This window comes from Diadema antillarum, unplaced genomic scaffold (genome assembly GCF_040938485.1).
Source record: "Diadema antillarum isolate AM-2024a unplaced genomic scaffold, OU_Dant_1.0 scf00000075, whole genome shotgun sequence".
Lineage (NCBI taxonomy): Eukaryota > Metazoa > Echinodermata > Echinoidea > Diadematoida > Diadematidae > Diadema > Diadema antillarum.
In genome coordinates this window covers 5088350-5111515 of record NW_027270964.1, presented here as the reverse complement: position 1 = coordinate 5111515, position 23166 = coordinate 5088350, and the positions used below count along the sequence as shown (strand labels likewise).

The following is a 23166-nucleotide window of genomic DNA, read 5'->3' as shown; positions in this document are numbered from 1 at the left end:
TAAATCGGTAATCAATTTTCCATTGAATTTTGACATTTGCGTCCTTTACCTATAGACAGTGACTTTCAATTACTATAAGAGCAAATGTCACAAATCATATCTCGTCTAAACATATATTTCCTGGAATCAACCAGGGCCTACGTGGGGATTCAGGTATGTTCCCTCCAAAGGAAAGGATGTATGAGATTCCAAACACATCAAAACATATTGTCACTGTTAAAACACCGTTAAAGCTAATCCTGTAAACATTGTTTTCAAAAATAAAAGTGATTTAGGGTGAAAAGAGAGAGAGAGAAAGAAAGAGAAAGCTTGCCGGGGATAGAGGTTATACAGATTTGGTTCAGCGTCACTTTTTTCGAGACAATCAACATTAAAAAGACATAGGCACAATTAGTGATGATTTTTACTTTTCGATCAGTGAGCATAGTAAACAATTATTATGTCCGGCTTAGAATGCTCCCAAGGGATTGGGGTAAAGTACAGAGAAAGTGTGGGTTTGATTCAAGGACCAATGAAATAACATGATTTAATAAAGCTATGTGCACCGCGCCGTGTGGAGGAGAGCTAATAAAGTATACCAAAGCAATCACTGTTATTCTAACTATCAACAAATCTTTTAAAACTTAAGCAATTCAAAGAGATGCAGAAGGGAGGCAGCGTTATTTACGTCGATGGCTAAATCTATGAACACTGTCATTAGCGTGTGGTTAGAAGGCTGTATTTTCTGAACCTACTGTAAAAGCGTTTTAGCTCGAATATGCATATTTCCTTTGACAAAAAGAAAATATTCAATACGTTTTCTTTCGAAATATCTTCATGAAAAAAAATCTTTAAATACATACTTAAACTAACTTATCCATTTGGTCATATGTCATTTCAAAGTGAGCTCATTGTTCAATATATGATCGTACACACAAGTGAAGATGTAAATGTATACCAGAAAAGATTTCGATTTTCGATTTTTTACCACGATCTGTGGAAGAGATCGCAAGTTAAGCATGTTAAGTATTGCTATGTGGGGCAACCGGTATCTATACACGCCTTTTCCGTAGAAATCTGCATTGCTTTCATCTTTTTTTTTTTTCAAACAAGACGTAAATCGATATTCGCAAAGTGACTGTGGCGTATGATTCAAAATTAAAATCAATCACAGATTATTTAAATATTTTAGGATTTCCGCTGAGTACAAAGGCATTCCACCATAATTTGTATTTGCCGCTCCGTAGAGACATTTCAATAAAAAAGATGACAAACATTTGAGTGGATTTCATTTTCGGACGCTACAAAAACATTCATTTCTCTTAGAGCTCCTGTTTGACTCTGCCAAATGTTCCTCTCTCCAGCAATGTACATTTCCCTGAAGGTTAAACTGCGCTATATGCTCTGCAAATGTTGAAGCTTCACAGAACTTGGATCGTCTTTCTATGTTGAGATATTATTGTTTGACATGACATTGCCGCTGCATTCTATATTTTACTGTGGAATCCTAAAATGAGTGATTTTAGACTACTTATCACACTGTCCAATGTTATAACAAAGAGTTCTTTTCGTGTCCTTTTTTGTGCGGTTAGAAACTGGGTTATGTTGGTTTCCTGCCACAGTGTCACAGAATGAAAAATAAAAGATGAATACTTTTGGTTAAATTGCTGCCAGGTTTTAGTCACGAATACATGAATAACCATGTACTCGGAAATTGTTAATGATGTGGGCTATCGTTGGCAGCCCAAAATAGACCTCTTCATTGACAATGTCCAGAGATGGTACAGGAAATGGGGCTCTGCATTGGGCAGGCAGAAATTCCTTGCTGGAATTGGGGAGTTAGGTTCGGGTATTGAACCATTTCCCTTCCTAAGTCTCGAAACACCCATCCGGACGACCCCTCCCACTAATATTCATCCTATCGGTGATATCATCCTGTCTAATGAAGAGAGATAGAATGGAACAAAATGATAAAAAATATCGTCACTATTTTTTCCAGAAATGAATGTCATAAACAAACTCCCGATGAAAAACTTTCAGAAATTAAGCGACCCTAACTCTCCGGCCATTTATCCCAGCATACTTCACTTCTTTATGCCGTATCTTTATGCCGCACATCAAATGCAATTCATAGCGGAGGAAATTTCTGGCATATTACGTTAAATTGAGATACAAAGAGGTTAAATATAAAACAAAAGAATGCAAATTCATTGTCTGGTAGCGCTCTAGGAAGAAAGCGTCATAATCTCAAAAAGATGAGCATTCATCTACTATACAGAGCATAATACATACCAAAATTTTCTTTGAAAACTCAATACCTCTGTACACGATATCATGCAGCATGTACAACCTTGCGTACGCAAACGTGGATAAACACTATAGTCTGGTAGGAATGGGGGGTCCCCATGCACCCCCCGAACACAATTTTTTAACTTACTTTTTTGTAACCTTTAGGGTGTCTAGTTAGTGAATTTTTTTGTTCCCAAGAAAAAATCGTGTCCCATGGGGGTCATTGGCGGCCATCTTGGCAGCCATCTTGGATTTTCAGGGAAAATCATTATTTTCCATGACTTTTGAACTACACAGCATAAAATTATAAATAAAGCATTTCTTCAGGGTAAACGTGACACGAGGAATCGATTGCAATGGTTATTTACATGATAAAAGCAAGTTTGAAACAAGAAAAGCCTAAAAATATTCAAATTTTGGTGTCATTTTCACCTAAAAATACCAAAATAGTTTAACTTTTGAATTACACAACAAACAGGGACAAATAAAACAGTAGTTCAGAGTTGATACGGCATGAGGAATAGTTTGAGATAGTTATTTATATGATTAAAGCAAGTTCCATACAAGACAAGTCCAAAAATGCGAGGAAAACCAGTGTCGTTTACTCTAGAAATATTCCAAAGTTGTCCATATACATGTAAATGACAATCTCATACCTTCTAAGAGTAACTAACCACTTTTTCTTAACAGTCTGGTAGAAATAGGGGGAGGGGGGTCCCATGCACCCTTCTTTTTCTATCCCTTAGGGTGTCTATTTCATGATTTTTTATTTGTTTCCAAGTAAAATCGTGTCACATGGGAGTCATTGGCGGCCATCTTGGATTTGCAAGGAAAATCATTAATTTCTATAACTTTTGAACTTTCAAACATACAAGGAAAAATAAAACATTTCTTCAGGGTAAATGTGACATGAGGAATCGATTGAGATGGTTATTTACACCATTAAAAAACGTCTGATACAAGGAAAGTCCAAAATATGAAAAATTCTGTATCGGTTACACCAAAAAGTACCCAAATAGTTCAACTTTTGAACTATACACAACATACCGGGACAAATAAAACATTTCTTCAGACGGAACACAGCATGAGGAATCAATTGAGATTGTCATTTACATGATGAAAGCAAGTTTGATACAAGAAATGTCAAAAAAATGAAAAATTAAGTGCTGTTACTCTGGAAATGGCCCAAATATTTCATGCTACATACATGGCAAATTGCATACCTCAAAAAAGTGACTAACAACTTTGTCTTTAAATCATTGCCCAAATAGGCCTTTTTTGTTTGGTATCAAAAATAGAATCTGAAGAAAAAATTAATTTCAAGCATTGTCACCCCTCACTTGGTGAAATCGAATAAGAATGTAAGCACTATGGTAATTCATATGCAAATACCCTTGAAATAAGTGGTCAAAGGAGGTGACACATGATAATAATGTTGATCACAGCATGTGAAAGTGACTAATGGACAAAGATAAAACTTGAACTGAAATGTAACAGTCTTTGCGCGTTCAATTTCGTTTCATTTTGTATTTAAAAAGAGTTTGAGTTGGGATATTTTCAAGGAAACAATCACTGTGCCAAAATGTTGAGCCGATTTGAAAAATTTAGATGCCAAAATGTTTCCACCGATTAGTGTTTTCCTGAACACAGTCACGTGATGGAGGTACATTCGTTATGTTTGCCCATGGGCGAACATTCTTGTAATGTTCTCCCATGGGAAAACATGTTCACGTAATAAATGACAGAATTAAGGCCTAGGACCGCACCGCACTTATAACCTTCCTTAATAGCATTTCAAATATGTTCCCTCCGCCGCCAGTCATCATCTCTAATTATATATTATATATTATTATATTATTATTATTATATATATATATATATATATATATATATATATATTATTATTATTATTATTATTATTATATATATATTATTATTATTATTATATATTATTATAATATATATATATATTATTATTACATATTATTATAACATCTCTGACGTGTGTATATGCTTTTCATGAAGTATACGGAATTAACGTATATTGAAATAATGCCTCTGGCACCACTTCGTGGCGGAGGCATTAAAATAAAGTAACACAATATGACTTCACTTTTCTAAAAGTATTCTGAATTGTCATTCTGTGTAACTGTACAAACACAGAAGCGGCTATGCGATATATCAGCTTTCCATTTCACACTTCTTTAATGTCTAGTCATCATCAAAACGATCATTGTAATCAATGTCCGGCTCCTCTTCTTCGTCCTCCTTCATCTCCTTAGTAATTTTCTGAAGCAAGTCAATGAGGGAAGTCGGAAAGATAGGGCCACTTGACCACACTGGCTCCATCATAACAAAGGCTATCTTCTGCCATCCTTGTCCAGGTTCAAATGGGTCATTATACAGAGCATCAGAAGATTGGATGGTCAGCTCTCTTCAAGATGGCAAGGCGATGGGTCACACATTTAATGTGTGGGATAAGGTTGTCTCTGCAAGGTGTATATGAGCATGAAGAAATCCACATTGGAGTTTGTCGTCATTTGTTCGCCCTCTCCCATCATCTGCTTTGGATGATGCTGCTGTAAATAGACTTCTCCGGCTCTTATGGTCACACATTAGGCATGTGAATGCTCCAATGTCTTCTGTCACCTCTTACTGGCTCTACAGACCATCCATCACCAAGATTTATTTGGGGGACATAAAACATTGGCACATTTTAAAGTCATGTTCTAAGATTTCAGCAGTGTTCATTAGTATGTATTATAAAATGGGTTCAAGAATGTAGCCAATAGGAAGCGCTGAAATGAGTCACATGCGCTTTGGTTACTCAGTCCCATTGCACTGCGTGTTAAATCCTATTGCCGATCGTCTGTGCGCGCGGCGGCTCCTTTGAATTGCATGCATACGCACGCGCTGTCAATCCTGTAAACAACTTCTAGTTCGGGCTGCCGGCCGGCCGGCCTTTCTTCCCTTGTGCATAACATGTACGTGTATGGCGTACACGTACGTATCATACGTACAGTGTACAGTAGACCAAGCGTTGTGGGACCGGACGCGTACATGGAGTCACTTTGAAGGGCAAATCCAACGATTTAGCAGGTTAATTCTCACGCCGTTTTCAGAGTATGTTGTCTAGTAGGCCGATATGAGAAGTCTATATCAAGTCTTTAAGGTAAAGGGTGCATATTCTATGTAAAATAAGTAAGTTTTCATGCGGGAACTTAAGTGTCCGGAAACCCAACCCCCCATCATACTTATATGTGTGGGAGTTCCGAGTGCGACGTGCGTAAATGTTTGGGACGAACATCTTCGGACGTCTTGACCCACAAAGGTACGTGAAAAACGCTGAAAAATTCTGTTAGTTTTCGAATTTTCGACCCATATTATAAAACAAATGATGCACAGGATTATTTCGTGGCGTTAGTGGAGGCGTATAGCTCACTCTCGGGTATTTACAATGTAGTGCAACATGCACTCGGCTTCGCCTTGTGCATGTTTCACAATTGTAAATACCCTCGAGTGCACTATACGCCTACACTAACGCACTCTATCCTGTGCATTTTTTGTATAATATTGAACAATTTACCACATTTCAGTAAAATATTGGTGAAATTATAATATCAGAATACTCTCACTTGAATGCTGTTTGATACATAGGGTGGCTTTGTAGATTCTTTAGGGGTCCGACTTTGCCCCTACTCTTGGAGGCACTTGTTACATCTTCCCCTGTAAACACATGTAGTTCAAGTATTGTGGTACAGTAGCCAGCTCTCTTTGATTCTGTATGCCAGTTCACCATCATTCACACTTACCACAATCTGGCAATGCTCGACAGTCCATTTATCAAGGAAGATGGTGAGGGTGACGGAGTAAGCATGGTGCAAGAAGATCAAGAAAATGTCTGTGTCTGGTGTCCTTACCACAGCTGCTTTGTACCCAACCTTAATAGTGGAATACTCGAGGCAGAGCGCTACCCTGGTGTCCTTCTCCTGGTTACAGCAGCTCATGGATAAAGCTTATTGTCTCGTGGGATGAATAATTGAGTGAACAAAAAGAATGTAATAGGAATCACTTAAGCTTCAGAGAATGTGATTTCTGTTACATTCCTTTTGTTTACACAATGATGTGTTCCAGGAGACAATAGTGCGATATCCATGAGCGACTGTCTAACCAGTATAAGGAGACGGACACCACCGTGACGGTCGTGCTCTACCTCAAGTGCGCTGCTAAGCTTGGGTATAAACAAGGTAGCTTTGGTGAGGAATCCAGACACACATTTTCTTGATCCCCTTTGTCCATGCTTAATCCATTCTACAATGTAGTATCTTACTTAATAGATGGACTGTCGCGTATTGCCAGGTTGTGAATGTCAATTAACTTGCATATAGAGTTAACGGGAGCTCATTACTGTACCAAAATACTTGGACTGTATGTGTTTACCGGGGAAGATGTAACAATTAAAGTGCCTTCATAGGTTGGGAAAAGTTGGACCCCTAAAGAATCTACAAAGCCACCCCACATGCCACATAGCATTCAGGTGAGAGTTGTTTGATATCATGATTTCAGAAGTATACTGAAATCTGATAAGTTGCTCAGTATTGTATTATAATAAACACTACTGAAATCTTAGAATATGACTTTACAGTATGCCAAGTTGAGTGTTTTTTCCTCATAAATCTTGGTGGTGGGTGGTCTGTGGAGCCAGAGGTGACAGATGACATTGAAGCATTCACCTGCCCAAAATGTACAGCAAGGCCAGGGAGAAGTCTATTATAATGGCGTTCGCAGCATCATGCTGAAACAGATGACCAAATCAAGATGGATTTCTCCTTGCTCCCACCTGGCAGAGGCAACCTTATTTCACACTTTCAATGTCTGAACCACGTGTACCACCTTGCCATCTTCAAGCGATCTGACTAGCCAATCTTCTGGTGCGCTACCTCTTTGATCCTGGACAAAGGTGGCAGAAGACAGCCTTCGGTATCATGGATCCGATGTGATCAAGCGGCCCTATCCTTCCCACTTCCCTCATTGACTTGCTTCACAAAGTTACTGCGTAGATGGAGGAGAATGAAGAGGAGGAGCCAGACATCGATTACAATGATCGTTTTGATGATGACTGGAAATTACAGAAGTGTAAAACCAAAAGCTAACATATCACTTACCACATCTGTGGTTTGTATGATTGCACAGGATGAGAATTCAGAATACTTTAGACAAAGTAAAGTCATATTGTGTTACTTTTTTCGATATACGTTAATTCCATACTTTATACATATATATATATATATATATATATATATATATATATATATATAGAGAGAGAGAGAGAGAGAGAGAGGGGGAGAGAGAGGGAGAGAGAGAGCGAGTGGATTTCTGGCTGTCAAGTGAAGTTCATATGTTTATTTTCAAACAGGAAGGCTTTAAACAAATACGTTTGAATGAACCATTGTTAACTTAATCAGTGTTAATCTTAAATACGTTTTAATGATAACATTCCGGCACCTAAATTGGTGAAACCGACAGAGCATTTTGGCACAGTGATTTCTTTTATGAAAATACCATTACTAAAACTCTTCAAATATAAAATTAAATGAAATAGAAGATGCATGGCACAAAAAGTGTTCAATTACATTTTAGGTTTGAATTTTGTCGATTAGTCACTTTCACATGTTGTGATCAAAATTTGTTTGTTCACCTCTTTTGATCTGCTTTTTTAGGTGTATCTTTTAATTTCTTTCCGAAGAATTCCGATTCCCAATAATACACTGTCAAGCATTTTTCTCGTCCTTGTTGTCCCGTGACACGTACAGAGTAAATTCGATTCTATTTGTATTACTTCCGCATCTTATCTTTCTATTTTCCCATATTTCCGTATCCTTTTCACGCATCTCATTATTTTTTCGATATAGTTCTGTCGAGGATCGCTGGATTTGTTTTGCCTTTCTGTCCGTTGTATTGTCCTTCTATTATGTCAGCCTTGTCTCGTTCTGTCTTGTATTTTAGTCCTCCTTTATAAGTATTGTCGTCCCGGTCTCGTTTAATGTTCATTCGCCTGTGTATGTGTGTGTGTCTGTTTGTCTTTTAGTGGGTCCCTCAGTTTTCGATATTTTGTGTAATGTTATATCGTCTATATCACTTCAGTCAATTTTCATTGCAACATATTTGTTATCTCACGGTTTGACAATTGTGTTTTCTCAATTTTCCTTTGTTTTGATTATATGTAACCTTATTCTCTTTTATCAAAGAAAGTGAAATGTTTATGTTCTTCTTTTCGAAAAAATGAAATAAAGTTTGAATTGAATTGAATTGAATCTGCATATGAATTGCCATCTTACTTACATTTTTCATTTGATTTCAACAAATGAGGCGTCATAATGCTTGGAGTTGCATGATGCATGCTTTTTTTATACAAAACACCATATTTGAGCTATATGGTCTAAACACAAAGTGCTAAGTCACTTTTGTGAAGTAGTTTGTCATGTATGTATACGGATTTTGGGTACTCTACAGTGTAAATGACACTTAATTTTTGCATTTTAACCATCTCAATCGATTTCTCATGACACAGTTACCCTGAAGAAATGTTATATAATATCCCTGTATGTTGTGAAGTTCAAAAGTTACAGAATTTACTGATTCTTCTCTCAAATCAAAAATGGCCGCCAATGTCTTCCCCCCCCCACACACACGATTTTCACTTGGAAACAAAAAAGAAAATCATCACATAGACACCCTAAGGGATACAAAAAATGAGGGTGCATGAGGATCCCCCATTTCTACAAGACTATTAAGACTTTAGTGGTTAGTCGATCATATGAGGTATATAATTGTCATGTATGTATATGGACTATTTGGGCAATTTCTAGAGTAAACGACACTTTTTTTCGCATGTTTGGATTTTTCATGTATCATACTTGTTTTAATCATGTAAATAACCAGCTAAATCGATTCCTCATTTACCTTGGAGAAATTATTTATTTGTCCTTGTATGTTGGAAAGTTCAAAAGTTAAAGAAATTAATGATTTCCCTTGCAAATCCAAGATGGCTGCCAATGACCCCCATGTGACACGATTTTTACTTGGAAACAAAAAAAAAAATCAAATAGACACCCTAAGGGATACAAAAAGGAGGGTGCATGGGACCCCCCCCCCCCATTCCTACCAGACTGTTAAGAAAAAGTGGTGAGTTCACTCTTAGGAGGTATGAGATTTTCGTGTATATGTATATGGACTACTGGGGAATATTTGTAAAGTAATCAACACTCGTTTTCCTCGCATTTTTGGACTTTTCTTGTATGAAACTTGCTTTAATCATGTAAGTAACTATCTCAAACGATTCCTCATGCCGTATTAATTCTGAAGTACTGTTTTATTTGTCCCTGTATGCTGTGTAATTTAAAAGTTAAACTATTGAGGTATTTTTCGGTGAAAATGACACCAAAATTTGCATTTTTTTAGGCTTTTCTTGTTTCAAACTTGCTTTAATCATGTAAATACCCATTGCAATCGATTCCTCGTGTCATGTTTACCCTGAAGAAATGCTTTATTTATTGTTTTATGCTGTGTAGTTCAAAAGTTATGGAAAATAATGATTTTCCCTGAAAATCCAAGATGGCTGCCAAGATGGCCGCCAATGACCCCCATGGGACACGATTTTTTCTTGGGAACAAAAAAATTCATTAAGTAGACACCCTAAGGGTTACAAAAAAGTAAGTTAAAAAAATGTGTTCGGGGGGTGCATGGGGACCCCCCATTCCTACCAGACTACTAATGATATAATAAACACTGTCATATCTCTCTCTCTCTCTCTCTCTCTCTCTCTCTCTCTCTATATATATATATATATATATATATATAGAATATATATTTATATATAGGCCCTATATACATATACATATACATATACATATAAATATACACATACATATACATATAGTGCGAGAGATCGTTCCTGTCGATACGTGTAATTTCTTTCACTATACGAATAATAATAGGGGCTTAAACTCAAAAACATGGCGGGGAGGTATGTATATATATATATACATATATTTATATACATATATATCTATCCATATAATAAAGAGAAAGAGACAGATATATATATATATATCCTCATATCATATACTCCGTATATGTGATATATGGGGTATTATATATTCCATTACACCAAATCATATCATTTTCATTCTCGGTTGTCCGTTGTTGCTTATCGCGGTGACATCTCGTTGACTGACTCACATCAATAATTCATATTGATCGCTGATTCGTCATCGTGGGTCCCCCATATCATATTACTCCTACATCACAGTGACACCATACCCAGCATCCCCGGACTGACAATCATCGTGACCAAGCATATTTGTATTCTATAACAGCAAAATATGTATGCTAGATATATAAGCATATGTTTGTATTCAATCACTACTATCATATATATTATATATATATATATATATATATATATATATATATATATATATATATATATATATATACATAAAGTACATACATACATACACACAAACATAGCTATTATATATGTGTGTGTGTGTGCGTACGTCTTTGTTTAAGTTGTGCGATTAGCAGAGGTTTTTTTTCAGTCTGATCATATCGATCAAGGTGAATGTTTGTATTGGTTTCATTGTGAAAACGATGGCAACATCAAACGGAATTCGAATAAAAACACCATTAAAAATAATGTGTGTACATAAAAAAAAAGGAGAGAGCGAAACGGAGTGTGGGAAGAAAGAGAAGTATAAGCATACTTCATTATCCGTACCGACGTATGCAAGGGTGGAGACAAAATAACACCGAAGAGAAGTGGGGGAGACGAAGCAAGGGGAAATGTTGGCTGGAAGGAAAAATGGATGGTGATGTAAAATTAGACCCAAACATGAGATGGAGTGGAGGACGTGGTGCATCCTTGGAAGAAATCGGGATGAGGGTGAGACAGAGGGAGAAATGCTCCTCTTTATTCCTCCTCGACACAACGTGAGATCAAAGCAAACAACTTAATGACGACTCAAGATCAAATTCTGGAGAAGTGTGATTAAAGACAAAGATTAAGAGGCTACCTGGGGTGAGGAGAGAATGGGAGAGGTAGAAAGTAAGAAAAGATGCAGAGGAAATGTGAGACACGCAAAACAAGAATTCGGATGGTAGAGAAAGACTCATGTAATACGAGATGAGAGACGAGTGTGTGTGTGTGTGTGTGTGTGTGTGTGTGTGCGTGTGTGTGTGAGTGTGTGTGTGTGTGTGTGTGTGTGCTGACAGGCGTGTGTTTGTGTATTTATGTTTGTAAAGGAAAAGTGATCTGTGCATACACTTCAAGAAAGGCAGCGAGGGGTACAGCCGAGTGACCCTGTGCTAATTTATTCAGCTTCGAAAAGCGCGGCAAAAAAAAAAAGAAAAAAAAAGAGACTTCTGCGCCTTTCAATATTCGTTTTGTTTTCCAAGGCGGCGGTAGAGTACGGTCCACCATGCATTGTCAAATATTAATCTTTGTCATTATTCATGAGTCAGCTGGAACGACCTGTTCAAACACAACGTCCATCAGCTCAATTTGCACTCAGGCTCTCTCTTTTTCTCTCTGTCTAATTTCGCTGCGATGACTCACGAATCTTTTTAATTTTGTCCCCGAGCGCATCCCCGTAATTCTCCGAAAGTGACGGAATGACATAATTGCGTTTCTCGGAGAACGTATCGAGACCAGATAGATTTTCAAATAACACCGCCATTTTCACATAAGAGTGGCAGTTCCTAATGCCTTCCCCACTTTTCTCACGTGGTGTCTTGGATATGATGGGTCCTTTTTCATACAAGTTTCTAAAAAGAGTCATTTCAAATGTGTATCTGTCTACCACTGCTTATAGACAGATCATGTTTTACATTCTTATCCTGAATTTATTCAGTGCAATTCTCATTAAAATTGCGTAAGCGGGTTAATCCCATTCTTTACCCTTGATTAAGACATCACATATAGTATCAGGTTCTAGCAATTACAAATCGCGCACAGGCGTGAGCCTATCAGGGTCCTATAGAGGCACAAAGGTGAAAGTCTCAATTCAATGAATGGTGATTCGAATATATCCGCTTTATTTGTCACATTGCATAGACGACTATTTCTGAGGCTATATCCTCGTCAAGCGTTTGGTTATGGTGATGGTCTCCTGTTTTTCTGTTATATTTAGAGTTGTTTAATTTGTCTTATGAGCGGCAGGCACATGTGATTCTTAAGTTTGCATATATGCATGAAATAACACCTGATCGTACTCATTTCGCATTACCATGGAATAATGTTCTATATTTGGATTGATCACTCACCTATTTCGACCGTTCAACCTGATTCAAACAACATTATATTCAATTAGTTTATTCAACTGACTTTGGGTTACATTTACATATGAAAAAAAGAAAAAAAATCAATCAATCAATAATTCAAAAGTGACAGTAACGCTACTCTTTTCTTCGCCGTTGTGCAGTCGCGGTGTTCATCAATTAAGACAGCGTGGAATATTCTTGGCAAAAACTGAATTAAACTCTTTATGGTATTTACTTATTCAGCACTCAATACGGCATTCCAACTAGGAACAATGATTTTTGGCCTTAAATTGGATTTAAACGATCTTCGCCATTCACAGAGCTAAAGATAGATATATTTTCATCATTGTTTTCTAATCAATTGCACATGTGGCTTGTTGATGGCACACGTCACTTTAATAAATCGCAACCAAAAACTGGGTCACTATTGCTGGTATTAATATATAATTATTATTAGCAACTGATATCCAATATTCACATAGCTTCAAGTATGCATGGGAAGTGAGTTTGTGTTATTTGTGTTTTTCCTACCGGAAACATACAGAGCCTATACAACGACAGACAAACCATGAAATCAGGTGAGACCTTTAGCACTGGTCAGCGTTTTTTTTTTTGTTGGATGTATCGTTGAAGTCCCCTTCGCTCCTACTTAGAGTACGTCTTTCATGACATGACTGGGCTGAGGATAGGGCTATCCAGCCATGTGCACTTTATAGGCTCTTGAGCTCCTGTTATCTGAAAGGAATCCAAGAAAATGTTTTCAGCAGTGCGCATGACTTTTCGCTCTCTAAGCATTCGTGCGTCACGAAACCCATCCAACCGCATCATCAATGATTGGCTACAAAAAAGATCAAATTGAGTTTATATCGTTTGAACATCTCAGCTGGGAGCAATCAAACTATCTCCTTTCAAAATCAGACATATTATCCATCCATATACTGGTCATCTACTACTATCATAATAAGTTATACTATTTTCTGGCGTCGTTGTTACAGCTTGGAGTGATTTTGAATTTCAGGACAAACTCAATCCATGACGCTGTGACTACCATGGCTCCTCCTAAAAGACCTGCGGACGTTAGAGGGAAAAGGAAGTATAGTGTGCCGTCCAACTGGCAGCAGACGTACGGGAAGATAAGAGTTTAAAGAAGAATGCCAAGCTGAAGTTGAGGACGTGGCATCACTAAATTTTACTGGCGGATCCACTGGGATGCCCCCACTCGACTCCAGAGGGTATAACTTACGTAAGCGTCCCACGCTGGCGGGACTCCTATTTCCAAGTATTGCCACAAATATTGTACAAGACTGCCAAGTTTTAATACGTATGTAGACCACTCATTTGAATAAAAACTCTGTTAGCCACTTGAAGAGAGTCAACTTCGACAAAATGTGACGAGAATCAATTCTGTGACTTGATCTTCAGCTCAACAAATAAGTAGAGTCAATTGACGTTGTCCTTCGTTCAAGTGATGAGCTCCCCATTTAGCAAAAGCGAGATGCCGAGCTTAATGTGTGTGTGTGTGTGTGTGTGTGTGTGTGTGTGTGTGTGTGTGTGTATGTGTGTGTTTAACATAATAATGATAATAAAGGACGCTTATATTGCGCAGCTATACTATGATAACATACTCTGTACCGCGCATTACAAATCATGACATACTTAACATGACATACATAATGCAAACTAATAGCATTTATAGGATGAATTTTCAACTTGATTTTAAACTCACTAGGTCTACTTGTAGCTTATTGTAGATTATTTTACAACCTCGGAGAGGCACACATGAACGTCTAAAGGGTAACTTTTTTTTATTATAGTGAGTAAAAGGTGTTTTTCTTTCTCTCTCTCTTAGACTCAATTCCACAAAATTAAGTGTTTGTATTAAATTTCTGGAAAAGAGTGGCTTCCTTCATTTCCTTCAGTTTGAATGCGTAGCGAGTGCTGTTGACAAAATCTCAGCAGGTGCTAACTATCTTCGGACATTGGAGCAATAATATTATAGAGACACAGCTAAGCAGAGGAAGGCAATGCCAAGTGAAAGCCCGGCAGACACGACCCTTCGAAGCAGGGAAGAAACTAGTACACAGGAAAAGCAGAGAGAAAACGGAATAGAGCGACAAAGCACATCGTAGCCAACGAAATGGAGACACAAAATAGCTGTGAAGTGGGGATAAAAAGAGAATACGTATTAGAGAAAAGTTTGGGAATATAAAGACATCCCGAGCAGGAAAGACTTACGTCATTAAATGGTACGTCGCGAGAGGAGACAGTCAGCCCAATGAGTGATTTCCTTTTAATCTTGTCTATACCAAAGCCACAGAATTGTTCAATCTTATCTATCAGACACATTTCCTCTAAATGCCAATTAAGTAACAAATGACTGGTGAATCGCTGATTAATTGGTCTGACTGTCTATTATCCAAATCATAGCACATTGTCCAATGTTGTCTGAGAGATTTCTTCTAAAAATAAAGAGTAGCAGAACAGTGTTTGGAGTAGTATTTCTACTCATTGTTGAGAGGTAAAACCATGACAAACCCCAAACTTACAAGCGGTCTGACTGTAAAAGTAATAAATACTGGTCCCATGACTCCCGAGTATCAAAAATTGAACTGTAAGATGTAGATGGACATGGCTTACCGATATGCTTTCAGACCGAATGCCTACACAAATGTGAATTTATCAGTAATTCGGTCAGCAGTTACAATCTGAATTATGGGCTTGCAGATCAATTCAGAAAGGAAAAGCCGATAATTCACTTTTCTAAGGATTCAAATTCTATGAAGATGTCTACCAGTTTGACAAGGTTCCCCCTACCCTAAATACCTTTAAGTCACAATTTTGTCGATAACTGTTAGACGTCCCTTGAACACATAGGAGACATACTATGTAATCAGTTTTCAAATGCTACTGCTATAGCTGATATAATTTCAAAATGTTGATTGTATAATCAGGCAGTTTAATTATACCTTTGACTGAATTATCTGATTTCTTGCTTTGCCTTGAACTAAGTGGCAGTGTTTCATTTTCCGACAGAAAAAAACCCCCGAATGATAGACAAATATCAAGAAAGGACGACTAGTATGATATGGAAATTGAGGCGAACGAAGTGTAACATGATTTCTTAAACGCTAGTGTTATCATTTCCCTTAAGAAAATACAACATCTCTAAAACAATAATCGTCATCGCCGTCGTTTCTGATTTCACTTGTTCCCGATATAGCATATTTTGGGTACGAACACTCATCCGCGAAATATTCACGAAGATGTCCAATCCTGCCAACTTACAACTTCTTGGGAAGAACCCACTCGTGATGGAAATATCAAGATTTCTTGTTTGTGATTGTTACGGTGATGTTGGTTCAGCCTCTATATACGGCGATAGAGAACAGATCCGATAGCTACATGATAAAAACATGTGATCGAGGTACGGGTGTCATTATTATTTCTTCTTCTTCTTCTGTTGGGTAAACGCGGCTCTGCCAATAGTGCCTGCCGGTTGTACATTGTTAAATTAGCTTGGATTTGCATTCCTTGCACTTTAAAATAATTATAACAATGAAGTATAGTTATCTATTATGTTTTTGAGTCATCCACGTATTACAGGCTTGCCTTTCAGTTGACCACTCTTTTCCATACTTACTTTATTGTCAACGTCCAAAGCATGCATAGATGTTAAACGTGGTTATTCTACTTGAATGTATATATCTTATCTTATCATATACTCTATGATTTACATAGCGTTACTTTTTTTTTCAAATTGATCAAACAATATTATTGCTTGATGCATGTTTTATATTTTGTTTCACTCTTTGGGATGGAAAATAAAAAATCGAATTGAATTGAAATTGAATTTGATTATTCGTTCAAATATGATGACGTCAGGCCTGCCAACTAGTCGACTCTACTCTTGCTTTGATAGACAGTTGGTTCTGACAAGAGTTTCCCCTCCATATAATAATCAAGGCTCTCCATCAAAAGAACCCTCGATACGGTAACAAAGCTACCCTGGATCTCTCCGTGCATTCAACGTGCCACGAGCCAGGCTTGCTGCTCACACCGCTGTTAGCAGAGCTGTCTGGGCGTGGACACTCTGACTAATTTAAAGGTAGGAACTCTAACATATTTTTGTGTAAACATTGTCTTGTTCCTGACAGATATAGGCTTGATGTACCACCAAAAGACGTTCACTCAGGCACGAATTATGACAAGCAAGATCCTGGAGGTTATATTGTTTGTCATAACATGTTATTCTATACTGAATACCTTGACACATGTTCCATAATACATGAGTAATAATTCTATCGTGTATCGCTGTTTTCATTCGTTTTACTTGTAGAGGTGTAGAGTGAAGAGACGTACACTGACACCGTCGCTATTTCGATGGAACATTTTACAATTGATTAGACTTCTGAAGGATGGTATTAACAGGAAGAAAGACTCGCTGACAAATGACGTCATACACCCATAACAATGAAAACAACAGTGACGAGCCATGATTTCTTCCGATTCGAGGATTTGGCCATTAAAAAACACTGGGAACAGAAAACGCTATCAATTGCTTTCTTTCGTGAAGTTTCGGCAAATGACGTAATGGAACCTTAAAAATTTGCACCAAATAGCTTACTCAGTGCGAAAACAGGTGCGAAGTCGCTTCCCCTACCATTGCCTACAGAACATTAGAGCTGCGCTTGTAGCTGGTATTCCGTTTAATGACACAACATTATGAAATGAAAGCATGACAAGTGTAAAGGTGTTGAATTCAGTTTCACCTATTCGTAATCTTAAATAGATGACGTCATGTAACTAGATTAGTCGACATTCACCGGATTGTCACTCCTTTACCTCACCCCCCCCCCCCATTCCCTCCTCACCCGACTCAATCATATGACCCCTGGGTCATGGTGAAACCCATGTCAGTCATGACGAACGGAAATGCAGGTAGAAGGTAGGGAGGTCGTGACATGAATAATCACTTCCGGTGCGTAAGAAGGATGCTGAATAATGTTACGCGGAGCAAAAGCTTTGAAGAGTAGACAGGCAAACAGACAAACAGATAGACGCACAAACATGTACACGGAAGTCGCTTTGTATCAAACCGTTTGATGACGATTAGAGAAATGACATTTGGATGCGAATCCATGACACTTTGTCACTTCCGTCACCGTTAGATCATCGGAGGCACGTGGTGACATACTCCCCTCTGACTGACTGGCATTATTTTTTTCCTCTTCGCCTTTGTTTTATTCATTATTTACTCTTAAAACAGACATCAGGCTGGACACGTGTGTAGCACGAGGACACACGGTGCTGAAACAAGCCGTGTACAGCAATGAAAAGCAAAACATCGACCGGTAATGACAATAAATCACGAGCGTTTCTGCAAAAATTGTACATCAGTAGTCACTTTGAAATACTATCGGCAATAATAAAAAAGGGAGGATGAAATACACGAAGATTGTATTTGCAACTGGGAAATTCAACTTAATCCACTTTGAAGCACAAGTGGCTATAACGACTGCCATAACATCATGCCATATAATATCATTATAGTAAATTCAAACTTCAGTCTTCCTCAGAAAGTTTGTTAAATCATTGCATAACTTTGCCTTTTTCGTAATCATAATGCATTTTTTTTTCTGTCAGTTATACTTGTGAATGATAAAATGCAGGATCAATTTTGAAAGAGAAGATAAATAATGGACATTATTCAGTAAATCCAATGAATAACCACCAGCGCATGCATTTAGGGAGTGAAGAAAATCTTGTTCCTATCATTGTTGCCCTCACAACACTGATTATCATTTCCTACTGACGTAAACAATGGAACACAAGTTTATTCAAGTTAGTGATAACACACACCATTCACCAAATTATCGAATATCCAAAGCTTTCCGATTACGAAAGGTTTGTTTTCAAAAGCCGCTTGATATCACTCACCAATACTCTGTTTCATGTCTACCGTCATTGCGTTGGTATCTCGTAGCATCCCTGCGTTGGTATTGATATGAATATGAGTCTCTAACTCCTCGCGTGAACGCTTTCACAAATGTAATGAATGAAGGTTTGTTGCATACATTCTATTTATTGCTTCAATCGGGTATAGTGTTTTGACCAATACCTGACCTTGGAGATAGCGACTTGGTTTTGAGGGCTAGATATCATTACGTCAGTTTAAAACCTGTCAGGAAGCTAGGACTCTGGCAGAGCGTCATACTTAAAGTCTGCGGGCGAAAAAGCCAAGTGGTGAAATTTGGCCTTATTTGTCGCTGACAGTTACGTAATCACATTGTATTCGACTTACTGGTGTGAAGCATTAGCCTGAAAAATGTGAGTTTGGTTGTTTTTTGTTTCTAAAGACATGACATCATCTTAGAAAGAGTTACCATGGGAAACGTGCCATGTAGTGATATCCCCCATTGGACATAACATGGACAATGCTTTCACCAGGGTCTATACTGTCTCGACAGAATTCTCCTTGGAAGGGTCTTTGTCAAGAGAGCAAAACATGCTGTAGAGTGTCGAATCATCACTGAGTCAGTAACCTGAATCTCGAGTTTCACTGATTACACTCTGATGAATCCTTTAACCAGATATCACCGGAAATGAGTTTGCCTTGACGGTAAACATTATTTTGCTGTTAGGTTAAACTGAACCCCCCCTAAGGTCTCGGCACACCGAGCACGGTAACGGCAACGGTCCATTTTTTTTTTGAGGGGGGGGGGGGTTGTTTTGTTTTTTGGTTGGTTTTTGCTGTGGTTCTATAAAAATATAAACAAAAAATCAATGATTATGGTATAAATCATCCAAAATTTAACTCTTACGTCAAAGTCAAGAACAACAAAATCGCCATTTGAAGATTTATTTTGTAACGAAATAATTGGCGGGGAAGTGATATTGTAACAGAACCAGACATGGTTCCTTTTGGCGTGCCAAAGCAAAAAAACAAACAAACAACAACAACAACAACCCCCCCCCAAAAAACAAACAAACAAACAAACAAACCAAAACAAAACAAAAAACAAAAACAAAACCCGGACCATTGCTGTTATCATGCTCGGTGCGCCGAGGCCTTAGGCACGTTCTTCCAAACCAAACGTACAAAGGGTGTAATACATCAGTGAAAATTGAGTAGTGTAAGGTTTTACCATGGTATACACTGACACGGTTTCATAGAATTATATTGGTCACCCATAGAATTACGAAATAGAATAAAAACGAAAGCAGACAGAATGATAGCAAAATAGAACAAATAGAATAAATAACGATAATAGATGAAAGATAATAAGACCGTCTCACAATACGTAAACTGGGTCTCTTATCCTGCCCACTCCGAAAAAAAAAACCAACCTTTCAACACTTCGTATAGTCACTGACCAAATGTCCTACCGTGGATACCCATATCTAGGTTATGATTGTTTGTATATTCTCTCTTAGCTTCATTATGAAGGAGTCGCGCATTGCAATTTATCATGTAGTTAGGTGGTCCAGTGGAAACAGCATCTACATCAGGACAAAAGAGTATCGGTTCAATGCCCTGTTGGAACAGGCGCGCCTAGGCGATGCCAGAGAGGCGATGCCAGAGAGGGAGAAGGAGAAAAAAAAGGGGGGGGGGGATACATATATTGAAAGAGAGAGAGATTGAACACTGTAAAAACATCGGTGTTAGATTTAACACCACGGGTGTTAAATCTAACACCGATCAAGTGTCAATAGAGGACCACACCCAAAGGTGTAGAAAATGTATTGTGATGGCACTTCGTGGTGTTAATTTGACACTCTATCTGGTGATATTTTTGACACTGCGCTGGTGTTAATTCAATAATGACACCGCATGGTGTTGATTTGATATAGCTGGTGTTAATGTCAATGGTATAACACCCGTCCAGCTTCAATAGGAGACCACACCAACTGGTGTTACTGTGGTGTAAATGTGTTTACACTTTTTTTTTCAAAAATCAAGTACTTTATCGGAAAATTCTTGATCGTCTTGTTGAAGTTCAAAATCAAAAAGAAGTGCAGTAACTAAGAAACTATTCAAAAAACAAATTTGTAATTTGAAATGACACCCGGAGGTGTTAATCTAACACCATAAATGAGCACCGAAAATTTAACACCAGGTCTGTGTTTCATATTTAACACCGGACTTTTTGCAGTGAAGAATATAAAGAATGCCAGAAAAATGATTCGGTAAAAGGTAAGAGAGAAGAGAGGAAGATGACGCACTATTCTTTTGGTATTCCGTGGACAGGACATCAAACAAAATATAGATGCCAAATATAGCTTGGAATACCACAATGATTTCTAAAAGACCCCATTCTATTTCTAACACGAAACAGGAATTTGTCTCAAGGTTATAGCAGTTTGAAAAACAAATGTACAGCACATTGAAATTATTTGCATGATATCAACCCTCTGTGGTTCATCCTTGTGACTAGTACTATGACTACAGTCAGCAAACAGGTACCAGTCTGGCATCTCGACAATAAAGAGAGAATAAAGATAATACATTCGTTAGTTTGTCATTCGTCATTTCTCGTAAATCCTCCTGGCTGCAGTACGGATCTCTGAATTAGAATAATAATGTTTGCGGAAGGCACTCAATAAATGTGATATGTAATAAAATCCAAGGCTTTAAATACTTTATCATTTTGTTTTGGGTGGAAAAATGTGCGGAAGTCAAATATCTAGCCAATTAGAGCTATTCTAGACATTGTGCTCTCTGAACACCACATCCTTCATGGTTACTGAACCAAATAGGTTGTCTCCGTCTATTCTTTTTGTAGATCCTACAAGAGAACAGATGTCAGTATCAGTGTTGCTGTCGAGGTGTAACACTAACTTTGTCCAAAAAAAAAAAAGAAAAAAAAAAGGCAGGGCATCTTTCTTGGAACAACAAGACATCTCACGAATATTACGAAACTTCTCTCTTCAATAACAATCGTTAAGAGGAATACTATTATCTAGAAACTCTGTGAAAACCACAATTTAGAAAATCGATTTGATTACTAACGCAAATGAAATGACTGTTTTCGCCAAGTGGTATAGAGTGAGAACATTCTACATTGTGTGAATTGTCGACAACCCATGTAACCATCTGGGGACCGTTTCATGAAAGTTGTCAGCCCCGACAAGATATCAGTCTCTGACAGTTACCATAGCACCAGTCAGTGAGCAGAGCTTCACAGCCAATCAAAACCAAGGATTTTACTGAAACTGTCGGAGACTGACAACTTGTCAGGGCCGACAACTTTAATTCATGAAACAGTCCCCTGGACTTAGATAAACTACAATACTGACAGGAATAACAGCTCCTACAAGTGCAAGGGTATGTATGGTGCTCACTCCTTGTTTCTTATAATTGGGGCATGACTATTTGAATGGGACAAGCTGATGCTTTTCAATAATTTCAACTGCAGCCAGTAAGTCATCATTTTACTCAAGCACAAAACTATTCGTGACCAGACAGCCGCATGCCTGGCATTTGTAGGCTAGCAAAGACAGGGGCTTGTGCTTGTGCCTGCCATGCCGCTGACCAATCGCGTAAAATTGTGCAAAAACCACCTCGCCAGTTGAATATCCTGCAAGGTGCCATAGTGGCAAGAGTGATTCTATCTGAAGACAAATAAAAAAATACCCCTCCACGATGTATGTTGCTCATTGTATTGTATAATTCAGAACGAACCCTGTCCAAAGATACATTTACTTGAACTTGAATGGTCACGCAGAATATCAATGACGGGATACTTCACGTTCAAGTCACATGCTACGAGCTACATGCCGGCACGAAGACTGGTTTTGCATTAACATATTCGCTCCATTATTATGACTTCTCCGTGTTCCCGTAAGATTTTTAATTGTAACATCTGCTGATTCAGTTGTTCACTTTCAAGATAACTTCTGAAGACTTCGCAAGCTGGTTAATCATTCTTTCCCTTCACTTTACACCTCATGGATTCAAAGTAAATCACGTGATCTACACCAGAAGCGTCTCCTAGAGCAATATTCTTCCGTGTGTTTTCCATGGCCTTGTAAAGGGCGACAACATGTCAACTCGGAGACGAGATAAAAAAGGCATGACAGAAAATGGCGCCACCATTGTCGGCGCCAGTATGAAGACCGCAACGCATCACTGTCGCCTGCCACAGTGGACATCGTCGTGTTTGGACAAAATCAATTCTACAATCATTACACAGCTGACAGTGTGTCTCTTCCTTTCCATAATCGACATGCATATTAACGAGACAAGGGACTCCCATGAGTGGCCATCATTCTTTAACTTGGGTAAGAAGTCGAGCGCAATCGTAATTTTCAAAGTTATAATTACAGTGATTACTGTTCATTCCATGGCATAATGCAAATGTGTAGGACTAACTCCGAGCAAGTCAGACGTAAGACTATAATACATTTAGCCACATTCTTAAGCAACTTGTGCGTGTTTGTTTGAGGTTGCATAATTATGTGTACATGTGTATTCATGCTATTGTGTGAAATATCTACATAAGCACATGGGCATTTTTTTCTTTACAATAACACATATTTGATGTCATTTGTTAATCATGAATTTGAAAAAAAAAT

The 23166-nt window shown here is 38.0% G+C and overlaps 1 protein-coding gene across 1 annotated transcript in view; it reads right to left on the bottom strand.

Annotated features, from left to right (window-relative positions):
• Positions 1-23166, bottom strand: part of LOC139717457 (receptor-type tyrosine-protein phosphatase delta-like) — a 143630-nt gene that overhangs the window by 45605 nt on the left and 74859 nt on the right. The window lies entirely within an intron of this gene.